Source organism: Cupressus sempervirens, chromosome 8, assembly GCF_028749045.1.
Source record: "Cupressus sempervirens isolate cs-2001-9-10 chromosome 8, ASM2874904v1, whole genome shotgun sequence".
NCBI lineage: Eukaryota > Viridiplantae > Streptophyta > Pinopsida > Cupressales > Cupressaceae > Cupressus > Cupressus sempervirens.
This window is the reverse complement of record NC_143125.1, coordinates 566,438,495-566,445,690: the sequence shown is the minus strand read 5'-3', so window position 1 is coordinate 566,445,690 and position 7,196 is coordinate 566,438,495.

Sequence of the window (7,196 nt, the reverse complement as noted above, 5' to 3'; positions counted from 1 at the left end):
ACTTATAATACATTGCATCATTTTTACAATTTTTGAGTTATTCTTTGATTTGAGAAAAGATGTACTGAATTGGAAAAATCATTTCTTGATTAAAAGTTTAAATGATAAGATGTGAATGACTACTTATGGTAACAAAAGAGTATGGATTCATTAGGCATTTTGAAATGAAGATTGTTTTATGAAAAAATTGCAAGTGTGGTTTCATTTGGTAAATTAATAAGTGGTTACATTAGAAAGTGGAAAGTTTGGTTTCATTGGATTTTTTTTTCTATTTGCTGAATCAATTGATATAAATTGAAGCAAAAGAAATAGTTCATACTAGTTGGATTTGAACGTTGTTTTCATCCTATTTGTATAACTAGGATTATGTGTGTTTTAGATTATGCAAATGTGATCCTTTAGATTGGGTGGCTGTTATAAATCGAGTAACTTGTGGTGATAGAATTATTTTTTCGAATGCTCTCCGACACTAGTCTAGATCCTTATGGGAAAGTTTATGACAGTTATTTAATCAAGTGGTAATGTTTGAAATTCATGGGTTGGGTTTCATATAATAAGATAAGAATATTATGGTTTCACCTGGCATATTGAATTTGATGAGTAGCTAAATGTAGATTCTTATGTAGACACCCATGAACTACTGGATCATTACTTTGTCATAATCTGTGTGAGTTTATTTCTGTATATCTATTTGAAGAAATTGTAATCTTTCTTTAAATCTGGTTAGGAGAAAGAGAAATTGAAATACATGTATATTGTACTGTATTTAAAATCTAGCATGCAGGTTTACTAAAGATCTCAACAACTTATTTAGTGAGACTAAGCCCTGTATATGTTTTCAGTTGTTTATGTTTTTGATTTCAGCTTTGTTATAGGATTGGTTTATGGATCTCAAAGATTTAAATTGCTATTGTGTCATTAAAGGATTAATTGTAGTTCTTTTTAAGGATTCGAGTAATCCAGAATTTAGTTTGGATCAATGTCAATTTGATCACATCTTATGTATTTGAAAATAGAGTATATTTTACATACTCGGATGATTTTACCATGATGTAATAATGTTATTGAGAATACTTCTCAGGGTATAATTGTATAATTTAGTATGTAATGGTATTATGTTTTAATAAAAAAAAATTGTTCGAATTATACTATTGTATTTATGTATGGTTTTACTTTTGGTAGTAATGGGGTGTTACAAGGTGGTCATGGAGGATTTTGTCAAGGAAATACAAGAATTTTTTGGGACCCAGAATCTCCTTAAAGAACTTAACTCTACTTTTTTGGTCCTCAGTCCTAAAGTTCTAAGGGTAGATTCAATGTATCAATTTAGGCCCATTAGTCTTTGTAATTCTTTCTACAAGATCATTTCAAAGGTGTTGATGACTAGAATTCTTAACATTCTACCTTTGATCATATCCCAACAGCAGACAGGTTTTGTCCCTGGAAGACAAATCTTGGATTCTATCATGTTGGTTCATGAAGTTATTCATTTGCTTGAAGTGGGTAAAATAGAAGGCCTCCTTCTCAAGTTGGACCTATCCAAAGCCTATGACTGAGTGGATTGGAATTTTCTTGGTTATGTTCTCCAAGCTTTTGGTTTTGATTATGAGGTGTGTAAACTCATTTCTCAACTTATTTATACTTCTTCACTTGCTATTATGATCAATGGAGCTCCTTATGATAATTTCAAACCTTCAAGAGGCTTATAGTAGGGGGATCCCCTGCCACCTATCTTGTTCATTATTATGGCTAAATGTATTGCTAGGTTGATTTAGAGAAAAAGACAAGATGGGGTATTAAGATGTATTAAGCCTGCTTTAGGAGGGGAAGCTTTGGTTCAAGAGGAAAAAGAGATGAATAAATTACTGGATGTGTATGTCAGGGGATCATGCCAACTTATTAACTAGGCAAAAAAATCAATTTTTTTTATTAACACTCCTATTGAAAGATAGAGGAAGATTGTAGGGATTCTTAGGTGTGGGATTGGTAACCTTCCAACTAACTATCTTGGTCTGTCATTGGGAACTAAGTAGCCAAATCAGTTCTAGAATGGAATTCTTGATAGGTTCAGTAAGAAGTTGGTAGCTTGGAAAGGTACCACTTTAAGTCAAGCTGGTAAATGTCTTCTAGTGAAATCCACACTTCAAAATCTCCCAATGTATGGTCTAAGTCTCTTTGGGATTTCGGTTAAACATGCTAATAAAATGGAAAAGATCCAAAGAGAGTTTCTTTGGTCTAGGCTTGAGGATCATAAAAATACCCTCTTGTGGCTTGGGATAATGTTTGCCTCCCTAAGAGCTATGGAGATCTTGGAATAAGGAAACTAAGACATCTCAATAAGGCTTTTCTAGCTAAGTGGATATGGTGCATTTTCAAAAGCTTAGGGGAATGGAGAGATGTTTTAGTGGAGAATTATATTAGAAGGCCTTCTCTTAGGTTTTTTGTTAATGATCAACACATTCTAAATGACTCAATCATTTAGAATGGTATTCTTAAAGAAAGAGACCTAACTAATTCTAAGACCAAGTGGAAAGTGGGAAATGGTGAAGACATCCTCTTCTAGCATGAAAACTGGTTGATTCAAGGTCCTCTCATTAATAATCCTCTCTATGAAAAATGGGCTAATACATGCATTAGGAAAATTGGAGTGAAAGTAAGAGACTACAAAACAAACCAAGGATGGAGAGATCTATCTATCGTTTCAAATGATCTCAAGCCAATAATGGTGATGCTAAATACACTGATCTTGAATAATAAGAGGGATGAATTAATATGGGAGGATAATACTAATGGTTTCTACTCGGTGGTATCAGGATATAACTCCCTCTAGAGCCTAAAAGAGAAACCTACATGGACTAAGGCCTGGTTGCCTAGCTTTACCCTTAAGATTAACATATTCTTTTGGTAGATGTTACAAGATAAAATTCTTACCTTGGATAATCTAGCAAAGAAAGGTCAATATATCTCGAATAGATGTATTCTCTATAAGCATCATTTGCAGATAGTGAATCATATTTTTATTCATTGTCCATACTCCATGGAGTTCTAGGAATTGCTCACAAAGAAATATGGGGTTAGTTGGTGCAAGCCACATAATGTTTTGGAATTTTTTTGTCAATGGGATAGTATGTATAAAGGAACTAGTTTGCATGCCATAAGATCCTAGACTTTGCCTCACTTCTACTGAGGAATATGGAAGGAGAGAAATACTTGAATCTTTAGAAACAGGGAGGTTCTTTCTTATGTGCTTGTGGATAAAATCAATAGCACTATGAAGGAGATTTTTTAGATAAGAAAGGGTGGAGCTATTGAAGATAGAGATAGGAATAAGGAAAAGGACAAGGACATGAGGACAAAAAGATAGGAGGCAAAGTGAAAACTCCCACCTCAAGGTTGGCATAAAGCGAAATTTGATGGAGTAGCTAAAGGGAACCCTAGTCTTTCTAGATGTGGAGGCATAATTAGAAACTATCATGGTAGTGGAGTTGCTACTCTTGCTTACCCTCTAGGAACCTAGACAAATCATTTTACTGAAGCCAGTGCTGCTCTCCACACTATTAAATTAGCACTAGATGTAGGAGTCAAAAAATTATGGCTTGAGGGGGACTCAAATAATATTATCAGATGTATTAAAGGGAGTATTCATCCTACTCGGAAAATTGCAAATATAATTGAAGAAATCCATATAACTCTTGGAAAATTTGATCACATTTATGTTAGTCATGATTACATGGAGGCTAACTCAGTGGCTGACTGGTTTACCAATGAAGCAATAAAGAAAGAAATGATGATGATATGGAATATTGACAAAAATATTCCAGCAAATGCAAAAAGTCTAATAGATCAAGAGACGATCCAAGGAAGTATTGGTGTAATCCTAAGTTAATTGTGGAAATTATTATTAGCATGGGTGACAGCCACCACATTAATGGTAAATACAGATGGAATAGGTGGGTGACATTTATTGTGTCAAATCAACACACTTTGTGGGTTTTCTATTTCCTATACCACTTTTACGGCATCAAAAGATAAAGTGGTGAAAAACAAAGTGGTCTTATATAGAGTATCCAGTTGTAAATGTTCAAGATATAGAGATGGTGGGTGAAAGGAGCAAGAAAGAAGCAATAGGTGAGGCAGACAAATGAAAGCAAAGAACAAAAGTTTGGGAGAAGCTTGAAAAGGGCAGAATTGCAAATTATATTGCCAAGCTTCATAGATACGATCCAAGAATAACCAATCTCATGGTTATTTCATGTAAGGATAGTAGGTTCAAAGTGTATGGGGTGTCATATCAAATTAATATGGATGTTATTGCCTAGGTCATTGAAATTCCAAATGAGGGTTTAAAATTCTATAAAGATAAAAAGGTGTATGTGAATGCAGTTAATGACTTTGCCAAGAACACAGAAGAGAAAAAGGAATTGGTGAAGGGTGAGACCTACTATGAGATGGATTCAATTAAAAAAATTTGGAGGTATGTGCTTAGAGCCATTATTGAATATATTTCTCTAGACACCAAATTTGATGGGGTTGGAACCCATCACTTTATTTTACTTAATCATTTTCATTGTGGGGTTAAGGTTTCCTTTCCATTTTATTTTTTTCCCTTTATGAATAAGAGAATTTATGGGAACAAGAAAAAACCTACTTCTAACATGGCCCTACATGAGGGTTTACTGCTTTTGATATATGAGCATTTTGAGGCTCAATCTAGAAGTAAAACCCTAGCTCATGTCGGGGTTGCCTCTGAGGACACAAGGAGTTCTAACTTCTCTTCAAACTTGGAAGAGATTAGAGTATTATCTTAGAGTAGGATAAAGTTCTACATTTTTTTGGAAAGAAGGCAAGGGGTAAAGATAAGGATACACCTACTCCATCAATGACACCGTGTAGGAAAAGTCCCAAGGGTCTTGGACCAAAAATTTTTGATTAGGGGAAAGAGGAATATAATGAAGAAGGTGAAGACATGGATATAGATGAGGAGAATAAGGGTGAGGAAGATGAAGATATGAAGGAGCTAACTAACAACCCTAGGAAGAAGCAGAGGAGGATTAAAGAGGAGGACAAACCTGTAGAGGGGGAAATTGTTTCTAGTCTAGAAATATTGGTGCTTCCACTCTCTCCAAGTCTCCCTTAGGAGTATGAAAAGGAAAAAATGGAGGAAGTGGTGAAATGGTTATAAAAGATAGGTGTCTGGCATGGAAAAAATTTAATGTCAGAACTTCAAAGATGGGGATAGTGAGGGAAGCCATGAATCCACAAATCCTAGAAGAGAAAGAGGGAAAGGTCTAGATGGAGGATCTTATTGATCTAGTGTTGGTGGCTATAACTAATAATGCGAGGGAGGTTGGAATGAACCTACTTAATAATGCAAGAAATAGCATGATAGATAATTTTAGATCAATTAAATGGTTGTTTCATGAACTGGAGGAGGTTAAAGAAAGAACGAGATAGCTAGAAAGCTAGGGGAAGAAATTTGAGAGAGGGAATGTCACAGATTAGGGGGATGCTATTAGGTTGGTCAAAAAAAGGATGAAAAATTTGGAGACTTACAACCATAACATGGCTCACCAGATCATCTCCATTTTGAACTTGCTTAATGAAAACATTGTTACTCTTGCTAGAAAACTAAAAGCCAGGGGTCTTCTAAAGGATAATGACAAAAAGTATAGAGATGAAGATAGGAAGGATGATGAAACCATCATAGACATATCCCATAGCCAGCTAGATAGGACTTGCCTAAAGAAACATAAGCAAATGGCTGAGGAGTGTCAGAAAGCCTATGAAGCAGTAGAAACAATGCAGGACCTTGAAAGGAAAGTGGAGGAGTAAGGTCTATTTTTTGTTGTCTTTTAGTTTCTTGGTTTCTACAAGTTTATTGCTTAGCTTTTTGTCTGTCTTTTGATCTGGCCTCTTAGGTAGTTGTAGTAATGTTTCTAGGCTTTTGTTGTTTTATTTACAACCCTATGATATGTAATAACTTTTGGGTTTCAAGAACCCTATAAAACCTATTTTTCTTATCAAAAATATTTTGTATATATCTAATCCAAGATTATTATACCCATCTTACAACATAAAATAAAAATAAATAATCTCCTACTCTTTTAATATATAACACCTACATAAACTCTTAAACTCACATTGATTCATTCATAAATATGCAATTATGTCCTATAGAGAGAAAACTTACCTCATAATAGTTGACATTTATATAAAATTTTCTAAGGTTGTATTGAACTTTGGCAATTGGATACTTGAAGGGAATTTCACCTTAGACCGGCAGCTACAAGCAAATTTGATTTTGTATAATATAATTATTTTCTTTAGAATTTTAATAATGAAAAAATAAACTTTAAGATTGAGATCTTTGTCAGCTTAGGACAAAAAACATTTAATGGAAAAATCTAACAAAAGAAATATAACCATCTATTGAATGAATAAATTGTCAGCAATGATGACATCCATTGATTTAATATAATTTTGAAATGCAAATTTCATCCAAAGACTATATTATTCCTTTTCAAATCAAATTAGTATCTTTTCATCCTTTAGAATTTTCTGCATCATCACTTCACATTTATCACCTATTTTTTTGGTGCTTAAATATGTGGTTTTATAAATGTGTCTATGGTAAAAATATGCCCAACACATCCTATATATATAAATGAAGGTGTTGCCCATGGATCTATTCTAGATAAATAGTGAGAGAATTTGTGTGGCTATGAACCCTAAAGTGTTTGCAGTTAATGTGTAAACAACAAAAGGTTTGACTTTTACATTCACGTAATGGAGTCTAAAGATGCATGTCCTATTTATTTGGCTGATATATACTAATTAGTATATATACAAAATAAAATATAAAAACCTACATATTACCAAATAAGAGGGAAACAAACCTATGACTTGCAACCCAAAGCCAACTTCCCGAGTGCTAAGGCTTTGGATTTGGTTAATGCTTCCTAAATCACTCGTTTCTCACAATTGTTATGGAATTTGTAAGTTGTTGAAAGGAAGATTAAGGTCTCCCTAAACTTTAGAAAATGACTCCAAAAACACAAAAAATAGATATCTTTCTATAAAAGTATATTATCTGATCAGTATATAATGGCCTCACAGAAACTACAAACTACTAAAGCAGGCAACCTATGTTTCAGATGTAAATGTGAGATTTATTTTATTTTATTTTTTGATTTGTT